This window comes from Carcharodon carcharias, chromosome 2 (genome assembly GCF_017639515.1).
Source record: "Carcharodon carcharias isolate sCarCar2 chromosome 2, sCarCar2.pri, whole genome shotgun sequence".
NCBI classification, from domain to species: domain Eukaryota; kingdom Metazoa; phylum Chordata; class Chondrichthyes; order Lamniformes; family Lamnidae; genus Carcharodon; species Carcharodon carcharias.
The window spans coordinates 194,362,538-194,376,344 of record NC_054468.1 but is presented as its reverse complement, the minus strand read 5'-3'; the positions used below and the strand labels follow the sequence as shown (position 1 = coordinate 194,376,344).

The 13,807-nt window shown below is 45.0% G+C and overlaps 1 long non-coding RNA gene across 2 annotated transcripts in view; it reads right to left on the bottom strand.

The window, feature by feature from the left end:
• LOC121274033 overlaps positions 1 to 13,807 on the bottom strand; it is a 95,141-nt gene that overhangs the window by 76,207 nt on the left and 5,127 nt on the right. Inside the window, exon 1 of one of the 2 annotated variants that reach the window (XR_005942154.1) lies at positions 10,273 to 10,443. The exons of the other annotated variant lie outside the window; for it this stretch is intronic. This is a non-coding gene — a long non-coding RNA (uncharacterized LOC121274033). Of the gene's footprint in view, positions 1 to 10,272; positions 10,444 to 13,807 lie in introns of those variants that run through there. 2 annotated transcript variants of the gene reach the window in all.

The following is a 13,807-nucleotide window of genomic DNA, read 5'->3' as shown; positions in this document are numbered from 1 at the left end:
ATAACTGGATGGAGAATGGACTAACCAGCGGGGGACAGGCATGGCTCCATATTGTTTCCCTGGTGGAGGGGATGATGGTTGCCATCATTGAAGCGGCCATTGTTGAGGCCATGACCAGCATGGGGTTAAACCATACAGGGGAACACTTAGTTCCTATCTAATCCACATTCTCGCATACCACTTCTCCCTCATTCCGTAATCTCTTCTGATTTACCAGCTGCAGATGGGGTAGAATGCATCTTTTTGCCTTTCCCCCTCCCTCTAGTACAACCCTACCCTTCTGCCTTTCTTCTTTCAGATACCCAAGAACTGCTATCTGGCCAGGTAGTGGTGGAAGAAATACAGTGATGAATAAAAAACACCAACATTTGCTGTCACTCTTGCAACTGCTAGCTCACTGGAGGCCAAGGTTTCAGACTCAGATGGGCACTTCGATGGAGCGGGCTATGGCAGAAGGCTGATGGCTATGCTCAATGAAATGCTTGGTGCATTGGCTGCACTACCAGAAAGCCTGCGTGAAATGTTGAGGAATATGGAAAAGTCCAGGACTTTCTGTCATGCTTAGAGCCCTTCTTTCCAGTGTGGAAGCAGTGATCAACCCCATTAGCACATGGGTCCATCGATGATGTAGTGACTGATGGCTAATGTCTCAGCTTCCATTGCAACACAAGCAGAAACCACTATATGTCTGGCTGTTGCCATGGAAGCTCATACTGATTTCATGCAAGCTGAGCTTGTTGCCATGCAGGCTCAGATTGCTGCCATTGTGGCTGCAGATACCAGTATCAAAGGGGCTTTCAGGGTAGGACAGCAGTCCAGCAATCTGTCTCCTATTACTAGGATTTCTGAGGCTCAGCTCTGGAAGAGTTGCAGTCACTCCATGAAGCATTAATCTGCTGTCCTTTCTCAGGATTACAGCTTTTGTCCTCCCACCACTGTCGTTCCGCCAGTGCCCATGCTATTGCCAGTCTGCCAGCTAGCCCTGATTGCTGCCACTCATGCCATGATTGTCCTGTTTGAAAAGAACATCTAGGACCACAGGTGCTCAAGGTTACCCTCCAAGGTCATCTGTCGTTTCCCCTACTGAAAGACAGTAGCTTTCCACCAACCATTCTGCAGCTACTGGGTTAGCACTGCATAGGAGTACTAAGGCAGACAAAGGCACATAGAAGACAGCCACTAAAGAAATGCACAAGGGTGATTAGTTGACATTTGTTAGAATTATGGCATGATTTGACTTATAAATTTGGTTTGGAATATTTATCTTGTGTTGCCGAAGCTCAGAGCTATGTCATCAAAGGATACCTCTTGTCATCTGATAGCCAGCCTCTGGTGTGCTGTGATGGCTTAAATTCAGACAGCACAGTGGACTGCTGTAGAGGAAGGTATCATGAGTACTGCCAGAATACTGAACATGTTATGTTGTGTATGGTTCCACATCAGCTACATGTTAAGGGTGTGGAATTCCTTCGAATTGGAGAGTTTGCATGTGGCGCTGCAAAGCAATGCGCTTGCAGTCAATGACACCCTGCACCATGAGGAAGCCTGAAATCCTTGCATTTTCTCCACATGTTTCTCTCTGACTAGAAAGAATGAAGTATATTCAGCTTTCTTGGAATACAATGACTTCCTTTACAAAACAGGGGGCAGCAAATCGGAAAATATTGCAAATATGGCCTGCTTCAGTCTTGAAGGACCCTGGCGCTTATAATTTGTAGCCACAGTGACCTACACAGCCACTGGCATTGCTACCCAGCCACACTCCAGGGTTGCAGTTGTGGCTGCAGCAGGCGACAGATTTCAGTGACGGCATTCTTACTGAAACGTAGATGTCTTATACACTGTTCGTCACTGAAATTCCGGTAGGAGAATTGCTTTCTGAACACCCCAGCCAGATATGGCCTCCTGCTGAGAAACCTTCTCATGCCCAACCCCTCCCTCTCCATGCAGGTTGTCCTGCACTGCACTGTCTCCACTCATTCTCTGTGTCATGCTGTACTCCAAGGGGAATGTAAACTACTGTACCCATATCTGGGAGAAAGTGGGTTCGCGTAGAATCCTTTAAGTCAGCACAGTGTTCTTCAGCACATGCTACATCACTCGCTGTGGACTTCAGAAAATTTAAACAATTCTAGAAACCATTAAAAGCTACTACAATTGCAGCAAGAGCCAGTAGAAATCAATCAGCAATTACCTGAAAGCGGTGGATGATCTCTATAAATAGCACTGCTGGGGTGAGGTGGGGTGGGGTGGGGGCTGGGTGGCACCGTTCCTGCTGCTGAAGACGTATCTAAGAGATGGCGTTAGCTTGAGCATTGAGCGCCAAAGTGACAGTGCTGGTGTAAAGTGTTACATGCTGATTTATGTCACGATCTTCGTACTCTGTATACCTCCGGCCGATGCTCCCTGCATGCCACTAACACCCTCACCAAAGTGGCATCCAGTACTACTCACACAATGAGTATCATGCATGCACTGTTGATGTCATTTTGGAGACAAAACAGCCAATAAATTACTGAACCAGGTGCTCAGGAGCTGAATTTTGTGGCCTTAAAATTTTAGGGTAGAGAGTTTAATGCAAATCTATAATTTCCTTATACACAATCATGTTTAAGCTATTTTTATGCCAGTGTTAACCTGTTTAAAATAACAGATTTAAAGCCTGTCCTAAAACAATTACTGGCAGGAACTTGATACCTTCAGCGATTGCACCAGCAGACTGCCCTACAGAATATTTCTCCAGTGGACACCAGACACCTTCTAGTACATTATTCAAGCAATTATTCCTCCTGTGACCTTTCACAGTCAGGTGCTAAAATCCTAAACCCATCAGGTGCAGTACCTCTGTACCTCAAATGGGAGTGCGGGAGAAGAAACGGCAAATAGGATATGCCCAGGATTCATCGCATTCCAGCCTAATGTTGGAATTCCTATTCAGCCTTACAAGGAATGAATCTTGCACCCATTCTTTATAAAGCCACTGACATAGAGGAAGCAACGGTGACCTCAAGAATGGGAACTTCCTACATTGAGAATTCCCCCAACCTCAGCATCAAAAATGGTTGGGAAATCCTCAAAGCTGGGCACTTCCAGTAAAAAGAGGCATAGTAGTGTCCTTCCTGGTGTATGTGGGGACCAACTTGGAGGTCCAGGTTAGGGCAGTGGTTTGACACTCGCAGAATTGACACCTAATGATAAAGGTATTGGACGCAGATTTGGTGACATCCCAAGGGCTCCGTATACTTCAACTGACTCAATGAAAGTCATCAGTGGGTGCAATCCAGGCACCTTTGTCACTGAGTCCCTGAAGGTTTTCTAGGCCTGAGTGTTACTAGATTGATGGGTCGTAGCAGGTACCAAAGCCAAATCTGATTTGTCCTTAAACTAATCTCATATATATCACTGAACAGTGCCTCTCTTAAACCCAAAGACTGAGGGCAAATTTTATATAGCCCTCATTACTCTAGTTGTAATCAACTCATTTAGGATAGATGAAAATATGGACCTCCCTGCTCTGAAACTTTGGCTACTGACTGTACTATAAGTATCTGGCACATATAACAGTAATATGGGACTGAGTGTAGTATCACCCACCTAATGATGTAAGAGAGCACATGACCTGCACGCAGAGTCAGTTGAGTACTGGACGGAACCGTGTGTACCAGCGAGCATGGAGACAGCTCCTATCTTGTACCCTTTACTATCTATTTGCAAATAGTTCTAGGAATCAATAAAGACTTATAGTTAACTTACATATGACTGTGAAGATGTCTTCAGACCTACTGAACTGTTTCCAACACCCCACAACATGGTGGGAGCTGGTGGAAAAACCCAAAACATCGCAGAAAATGCAGAGAAAAACTAAAATTCTGGAAGAGTGAGAAAAAAATCAGCAATGCAGTCTGATCTGAAAAGAAGCTCCAGAAGCAGAGGGGCAGAGGAAATATCACCGGGAATAAAGCTCCAAAGAAAGATTTAGAAGCTGGAGGCAGAAATTTAAAATTCCTTACTGCAGCAGAAGCCTCCATTGGAAGTCCAGCTTCAGATCCCAGAGTGCAGAGTCAGCTGTCCAAGAGGGGGTGAGCTAAATCTTTTAAAACTCCAGGCTACAGCAATTCCGAGAAACTTTTAAATAGTTCAGTGGGCAGAAATTGCCATTTAAAAACTCCATTGGAAAAGCCAAATCCCCGAGTCTTGCCCATTCCATAAAAGGGAAAAAAGTTAAGTAATTTGGAAAAATTGCGACTAAAGCATCAGCTTTGAAGACCAGCAAAGGCCAAAATTTGACGCTGTCACACACTAAAGCATAGTGCTGTGATGGAGAAGTCTGCTGCCACTCGATCCTTGCAGCTATTGTTTAAAGCTTTTACAAGGCTAAGTGCAAGCGCCATTGCAGCAAGAGCCCACCAAGGCCAGCAGACGTCAGTAAACTCTTTGTCTTCAAACAAACGGCGGTGCCATCTTTAATTTCATCTACTTCGTAAAACAGAACCCATATTTTAAAAATTTAACCATGGATCAGAATTCCACACTTCCAAATCAATTCAGACTAATTCAAGGCTCAGATCAATCACATAAGACAGGTGGCAAGTCAGAAGATTGGAAAGAATACAAAGGACAGCAAAGAATGACAAAAGGATTAATAAGGAGAGAAAAATTAGAGTATGAGAGAAAGCTAGCCAGTAATATAAAGACAGATATCAGGGGTTTCTATAGATATCTAAATATGAAAAGAATTAACAATGTGAGCATTGGTCCTATAGAGAGTGCGTCTGGGGAATTGATAATGGAAAGTAGGGAGATGGCAGACGAATTAAGCAGGTATTTTGCATTGGTCTTCATGAAAGAGGGCACAAGTAACATCCCGGAAATAGCTGTAAATCAGAAAGTGGAAGGGAGGGAGGAACTCAGAAAAATAACAATCACCAGGGAAGGGGTATTGAGCAAATTGTTGGGGCTGTGGGCTGACAAATCTCCAGGTCCGGATGGACTTCATCCTAAGGTCTTGAAAGAAGTGGCTAGTGAGATAGTTGATGCAATGGTATTAATTTTCCAAAATTCCCTATATTCGGGGAAGGTTCCACTCGATTGGAAAATAGCAAATATAACTCCTTTATTCAAAGAAGGAAGGAGACAGAAAGCAGGAAACTGTAGGCCAGTTAGCCTATAGTTTTATTTACAATTTACTTTCACAATTTACTTTCCTACCTATCTTTGTGTCATCAGCAAATTTAGCAACCATTCCTTCAGTACCTTCATCCAACTCATTTACATAAATTGTAAAAAGTTGAGGCCCCAGCACTGATCCCTGTAGCACACCACTTGTCACATCCTGCCAACCAGAAAAAGATCCATTGATGCCAACTCTGCTTCCTGTTAGCTAACCAATCTTCTATCCATGCCAATACGTTACCCCCGACACCATGAGCTTTTATTTTCGTCAATAACCTTTGTGGTACTTTATCAAATGCCTTCTGGAAATCTAAGTACCGTAATCCACCCATTCCCCTTTATCCACAGCACATGTTACTCCTTCAAAGAACTCCAATAAATTGGTTAAACATGATTTCCCTTTTACAAAACCATGTTGACTCTGCCTCATTGTCTTGAATTTTTTAAGTGCCCTACCATAACATCTTTAATAATAGCTGGGCCTTGGATTAGTCTGAATAGATTTGGAAGTGTGAAATTCTGGTCCATGGTTAAATTTTTAAAATGTAGTTCCTGCTTTACGAAGTTGATGAGATTGAAGATGGCACCGCCGTTTGTTTGAAGACAAAGGGTTTACTGACGCCTGCCGGCCTTGGTGGACTCTTGCTGCAATGGTGCTTGCATTCAACCTTGTAAAAGCTTTAAACAATAGATGGATAGATCATAGGGGAAATAGGAAAAATAAAAAAGCTTATTATCCAAATAGTGAAATATTGCAGAGCTCTGAGATTCAGAGGGATCTGGGTATCCAGGTGCTTGAATCATAAAAGGTTAGTATGCAGGTATAGCAGGTAATTAGGGAAGCTAATAGAATTTTATCATTTATTGTGAGGGGAATTGATTACAAAAGTAGGGAGGCTATGCTTCAGTTGTACAGGGCATTAGTGAGAACACATTTGGAGTATTGTGTATAGTACTGGTTTTCTTAGTTAAAGAAAGTTGTAAATGTGTTAGAAGCAGTTCAGAGAAGATTTACTAGACTAATACCAGGAATGGGAGGGGTGTCTTAGGAGGAAAGGCTGGACAAGTTAGACTTGTATCAACTGGAATTTATAAGAGTTAAGGGACAATTTAATTGAAACCTTTAAGATTCTGAGGGGTCTTGACAGGGTGGATCTGGAGAGGATGTTTCCTCTTGTGGGAGAATCTAGAACTAGGGGTCACTGTTTAAAAGTAAGGGGTTGCTCATTTAAGACAGAGATGAGAAATGTTTTCTCTCAGAGAGTTGTGAGTCTTTGGAAATCTCTTCCTCAAAAGGCAGTGGAAGCATAGTCTGAATATTTTTAAGGCAGAGCTAGATAGATTCTTGATTAACAAGGGGTTGAAAGGTTATCGGGGTAGGCAGGAATGTGGGGATGTGATTACATTCAGATCAGCCATGATCTTATTGAATGATGGAGCAAGCTCAAGGGGGCAAGTGGCCTACTCTTGCTCCTAATTCATATGTTTGTGCATATGTTCGTTTAATTGGGGAATTTGGAGGAAACGATTCCTAAGATACAGCATCACTTCAGGTTTGGACAAAAAGTCAAAAGCAGAGCAGGTTAAAACACTGCTTCACTTGCTCGGCCCGATTGCGAATGACATTTTTTCAAGACAGGGAATCAATGAATCATCTGTTAAATTTGAAGAAGTATGAAAATCATTTGACATTCATTTTAATCTAAGAAGCAACAAACTATTCAAAAGAGCTAAATTTAACAAGCGAATCCAACAGCCAGGAGAACCTGTTAATTCATTCATCACTGATCTGTACAGGATGGTAGAAGGTTTCAAAAATAGTGATTTAAAATCTGAACCCATAAGAGACAGAATAGTGGCAGATGTAGTGGACGACGTACTTTCTGACCTCACGCAAGCAAAGGAAGATCTAACTCTGGAAAAGGCAATCCAGATAGTTAGGCAGCCAGAACTCTGTGAGCAGCACAGAACCATTTAAAGGGGAGAAAATAAACCCTGGTGACAGGGCCAACCCACAGATCAGCTATTTAAGCAACAAAGTCACAGGGACACTCCTGGCCCGGGAACCTGACCGGCCAGCAGAATAACCATGTCAATGCTGTCAAGCAAAGCATCCACACAGGTGAGATCAATGTCCTGCAAATTCAGCCGAAAGGTTTCAGTACAACAGGATTGGACACTATGGCAAACTGCGCAAGACAAAAGCTCTGGAACACACTCAAGGTCCAAAGATTATCCACGAGGTTGAGACTATATGCCTGGAAGTCACACAGCCACGCTTCTTTGGTGAAGTCAAAGATCTTAGTTTCTCATTTTGGAATGTGGACATTTCAGTCAATGTTCATTTAACAAATTTTAAATTAGACACAGGAGCCAGCGTAACAGTTCTGCTGGACAAAGAACTGTGGCTAAAAGACCTCTGGCATTGACAACAGACTCTATGGGCCTGGAGGAATCCAACTTTCAGTCATAGGCATGATTCTGGAACCACTAAGGTATGGCGGCTAACAAATCTTCGAGCTGATGTACATTATCCGTAACCAGCATTTCTCTCTCTTGAGCAGGGATGCTTGTGTAGCCCTGGATCTTCTCAAAACGCAGAAGATGTCAAGATAATGGTTGTCGTTAATCATAAAGAACAGCAAGTTCCCAAGTACTCAAACAAAAAAGAGTATCCTGACTGGGATTTCAGCTCAGAACTGTCTTCTCTCTTTGCGGAGCAGGTTTGTTCATTCTTGTCATAGATGCTGGAAAACCTTCAATGGTCAGCCAGCCAACCACTCAGGAGGTAACCATGATGCCTCCAGTGGAGGATGTAAAAGAGCGCGACCAGCAGTCCGATGACCCTCTACTTCCGGCCCCAATGACAGTACAGCAGTTCAACACTGCAACCACTGAACATATGCTGCAACTCCCAGCCAGCATGCCAAAGCCACATAAGATGCTGAAACCTGGTAGCAGCCATCCATTGCCGACAGTGAAACGCAGAGCTGAGTGTACCATTAAACTTCATTCTAGTCATAGGAATGCTCATCCTCCGCCACAGAGGATTTTGCCACCACTCACTCGACGACAGAAGAAGTGAAAAGACTGACAAGGAGATGAGCACAATGTTCGTCCACCCCAGAAAAAACAAGTTAGGGTAGCAACCACTGACCAGGGCAACAGCCGGAATGACCAAGTGCGGTTGAACACGAAAGAATGGAGGAGAAGGATGAAAATATACCCAGATGCCAGAACAACCTCTAAACCTACAGGGAGAACCAGCAGGGACAGAGTCTACACCACCTCTGACAGTTGTGGGAGCAAGATATGGAAGGGTTATTAGGCCTCCAGACTGCCTGAACCTTTGAATTCAAGCACTTGAATGGGGGAAATGGGGTAGTGATAATGACAGTGTAAATGTATGCTAGTAATAACAATGTAAAACATAAGGTAAATGATAATCACTAAAAATGCATTGGATAAAGACTTGGGGGGAGGTATACTATAAGTGTCTGGCACATATAGGGTTAATATAGGACTGAGTACAGTACCGCCCACACAGTGATGTAAGAGAGCACATGACCCATACCCTGGGTCAGTCTAGTGTTGGACAGAGCCGTGTGTACCAGGAAGCATGGAGACGGTTCCTAGCTGGTACCCTTTACTGTATATTTGTAAATAGTTATCAGAGTCAATAAAGACTTACAGTTAACCTACTAATGACTACAAAGACTTCTTTAGATCTATCAATCTGTATCCAACACCCTACACACTAACTACCTTACCCAACTGAGCACTTAGGAGAGCAAACCTTTCACTTTGACCCATTTTGCAACTCTATTCTCTGTCCTCCCCTTTCAAATGCACAAAGCAGAGCTCACCATCCACTGAGCACAGCCATCCTGAGGAGATGCTGAAGACAACTACACTTGGTCCATCAAATTATCACAGAACGCTTAGCAATATACCAAACAGGACTTACTACTTTTCTAAAATCTTTGCAACTGAAGCAATTCTCTTATGATCTGTAGAAGTTGCAATCAATGTACCTTCCAGAGAAAAGAAACATTCTTTGTACTTAAAATCTTAAACCATTACAATTACAATCCAGACAGTCAGGTAAGAACACAGGTAAGACATGATCTCTAGGATGTATATATCAAAATATTGGCCCAAATCTTTCAATCTCTGAAAGATAGGATCATTGGATACCGGATGAATGACTGAGATGTGCGTCAGGACCTTGTGGAAGGCCTGATGTGCTGACCTATGTGGGAATTGCCCTGGAAGTTTCACTCACACTGACTCCCCCCAACTACCCCACTGACCCGTCCTGACCTAATTACCTCCACTTGAACAGCCGACTCCCCAACAAAACCACCTATCTCCTGACCCGACCCAACTGTTCCCCCAGACCCGCAACAACCCCCCTGACCTGACCCGACTATCCAACCCCTAACCGCCTGACCTGACCAGACCCAACCACCTTCCCGATCATCCAACTAACCCCCAACCACCTGAATACATCCTGACAACCCAACTGCCCCTGATCACCCAACTACACCCACAACCACCCAACTACCCCCTTGGCCAACCCCTGACCTCCCAGTTATCCCCTGAATACCCAACTACCCCCCAACCACCTCACTACCCCCTGACTCCCTATCTATTCCCCAACCACCTGACCACGCCCCGACTCCCCACCTACCCCCCCCGACCAACCGATTACCCCCACTGACCATCCGACCATCCCCTGACCACCCGACTAGTCCCTGACCACTCGACTATCTCCCAACTACCCCCCCCGGCTCCCTGTTACCCCCCAACCACCCGACTACCCCCTAACCACCTGGCTACGCTCCTGACCTGATGCGAATACCCCCTAACCCAACTACACCCCCGACCCGACCTAACAAACCCCCTGACCCAACCTGACTACCCTCCCGACTCAACCAGACTTGACCACCCCGAATACCTGGCTACCACCCCGACCTGACCCATCTGCCCTCCGTCCCGACCCTACAACACCCTGAACTGACCCGACTACCCTCCGGACCCGGCCTGACTACCCTCCCCGACCACCCCCTAGACCCGATTACCACTTCAGCGACCTACCAGATCAATCCAATGATGATTGCCGATCCTTGGAAGATTCAGGCCATTATAAATAATATGTACTGGAGGCGTGTTGGAGGACGTGGAATGTTGGAGAGATGTTCTGAAGGCCTCTGGACACATGCTTAGAAGGCAGTAGGAGCAGATAGCCTTGGAGGTCACTGTCAGGAGTCAAACCTCAAGGACCTGAATGCAAGAAGTTCAATGACACGTGTAGGTAAGTGATCAAGGTCAGTGAGTGCACCTTCAAATGTCATAACCTACCAATTGCACTACTAGCCTCAAACACTGCTCAATTTACCACACCCTCATTACTCAGCTGCTAACAATCTCTATGAATTGCGACTCATACCTAACACTCATATGATTGGCTGTATCCTCAGGCACTTAGCACTATTGCAAGTCTCACACCAACATCTCACAGTCTGCAAACACAGCAAACTACTCCACATTGACAGCTACATAGTGCAAACAAATTGCACGACACTCACTGACACACTTCCCTCTCTTTGCCTCATTTTAAAGTGGTGCACAACTGGAGACAGCAGGAGCTAAGCCCTCCTCCCCTTCTCCCTGCTGACTGCCTGCAGGGCCTAACCCCATGGAGGTGAATGTGCTGGCCATTGTTGGGATGGCTGTTGCTGAGGCCACGGTCAGCACTAGGGCTGAAACTATAGCAGATGACAGTATACTCGTACGTAATCCTCCTTCTCATGTTTCACCTTCCCCTTATCCCACACTCTCTTCTAATTTGCAAGCTGCAAATGGCATAAAATTTCACCTCTGTTTTGCCTTAGTTCTGGTGAAGAGTCATACAGACTCGAAACGTTAACTGTATTCCTCTCCACAGATGCTGTCAGACCTGCTGAGTTTTTCCAGGTATTTTTGTTTTTGCTGTGAAAAAAATGTACCTATTACTTTCCCCCTCCCCTCATTTGATCCTTTTTTTCTTTCAGATACCCAAGAAGTGCAGCCTGGCCAGATAGTGGGGCAAGACAAAGAAGACAGTGATGATGATGAAGGCCAGCTCAGATACTGACACTGTGCATATTTTAGAGGATGGACTAGAGGCTGCAACTGCATGTGGTGAGACATCGAGTACAGGTATACTGCTGCCAGGGCAGGGGAAAAGGATAACACAGGGAGGGTGAGATTGCACACGTATTCTACTGTGGAGGACATAGGCAAGGACTTTGATTGGCCAGGCTACGGAACAAAGCTGATGGCTATGGACAATGAAATGATTAGTGTATTGGGAAATCTGGCAGACAGCCTTTGGTCAATGTCAAGAAGCATGGGGGAGTTGGCACCGGACTTTGAGCAGAGCTTGGGGCCTATCCTTTCCAGTTTGAAAGTGGTGGCCAACTCCACCAACACACTTGTAGGCCCAACTAGGTTGCAGCATGCAGTAGTCAATCCCTCAGCTTCCATTACAGTACAGGCAACTGCCACCAAGAGTGAAAGCTCAGCCCGAAATTATGCAAAGTCAGTTTGCTGCCATCTAAGATCAGACTGCTGCCATTGTGCCAGTGGATACCAGTGTTCAAAGAGGTTTGGATGGTGTCACAGAAGTCCAGCAATCTGTCCTCAGGCTGCTAGGATTGCTGCTTAAGGGCAAGGCAGTGGCCCTTGAATGTGATGAACCTGCTGTCCTCTCTCAGGATGACAGCATTCATCTTCGCATCACTGCCACCCCACCAGTGCCCTTGCTGTCCAGATGGTGCAGTCCATGGCAGAGCTGCTTGAGGTCATCCTCCATGGCCACCTGCAGTTTTTCCTACTGAAAGTCAGCAGTCTTCCACCAACCATGCTGTTGCTGCTAGGGTAGCACTGCATAGGAACATTAAGACAGTCAAAGGCACATGGTAGGCAGGCATTAAGGGAATGCAGAAGCAATTAGTTGATGTTTATATGCTTATAGAATGATTTTATTAATAAATTTGGTTTGAAATATTAATTTTGTGCTACAGTTATTTTTACATCGTGACTCTGTGATGGTCAGTTACAGATTGAGAGTAAGGTGTAGTGAATGGGAAATTGCTGATATTGCACTTAGGTGAGTTCTTCATGGACTGCCTGGAGAAAAGGGTTCTGTCTAGGTTGCCTCCTTTGTTCCTCCTACTCCCCATACTCTGTGCCTCCTCATGCTCATACTCCTGCTCCTCAACCAGTCGTCATATAGCTAGTGGCAAAGGCTGTCACTCACAAGGTTGTTAGCATGCAGCAGATTACCAGAAATCTTCACACCCATGCTGCTGAGTACTAAAGGTTTCCTCCACTGCAGTCCAGACAGTGGAAAAGTTTCAGAATGCCAATGGAATGCACTATCACATTTCATATGGCAGCATGGCTTTCGTTCTATGCATGCTGCCCACGTGTGCATGGGTTGTGCTTACTCTGCATGCTTCTCTCTGGTAAGTGGAAATGAAAGATAATTGCAAAAAACTGCGGATGCTGGAAATCCAAAACAAAAATAAAAATACCTGGAAAAACTCAGCAGGTCTGGCAGCATTTGCAGAGAGGAACACAGTTAACGTTTCGAGTCCAAATGACCCTTCAACAGAACTAAGTTAAAATAGAAGAGAGGTGAAATATAAGCTGGTTTAAGGGGGGGTGGGACAAGTAGAGCTGGATAGAGGGCCAGTGATAGGTGGAGATAACCAAAAGATGTCACAGACAAAAGCACAAAGAGGTGTTGAAGGTGGTGATATTATCTAAGGAATGTGCTAATTAAGGGTAGACAGCAGGACAAGCAAGGTACAGATAGCCCTAGTGGGGGTGGGGTGGGGTGAAGGAATCGAAAAAGGCTAAAAGATTGAGATAAAATAATGGATGGAAATACGTTTAAAAATAATGGAAATAGGTGGGAAAAGAAAAATCTATATAAATTATTGGAAAAAAAGGGGGGATAGGAAAGGGGGTGGGGATGGAGGAGAGAGTTCATGATCTAAAATTGTTGAACTCAATATTCAGTCTGAAAGGCTGTAAAGTGCCTAGTCGGAAGATGAGGTGCTGTTCCTCTAGTTTGTGTTGAGCTTCACTGGAACAATGCAGAAAGCCAAAGACGGACATGTGGGCATGAGAGCAGGATGGAGAGTTGAAATGGCAAGCGACAAGGAGCTCTGGGTAATGCTTGCGGACAGACTGAAGGTGTTCTGCAAAGCGGTCACCACCCAGTCTGCGTTTGGTCTCTCTAATTTAGAGAACGGAGTGCAGCAAGTTCAGAGAGACAGGTTAGAATGAGTAAGAGGAGCAATGAATTTCGGGCTTGGGACGATGCGGAACTCTTCTTCACCCGCCTTCGTCTCCGTGCTCACTTCCTTGGGCAGGAGTCCTATCCCCGTTCAACAGATCCTTTTACCCACCTCCAATATTCTCCTTCCACCTGGACCCCTCCCTCTGGATTCTTACCTTCTCTTGATCTTTTCATTGAGAACTGTCGGCGTGACATTAGTCGCCTTAATTTCTCTGCTCCTATCACCCACTCTAACCTGTCTCTCTCTGAATTTGCTGCACTCCGTTCTCTGAGATCCAA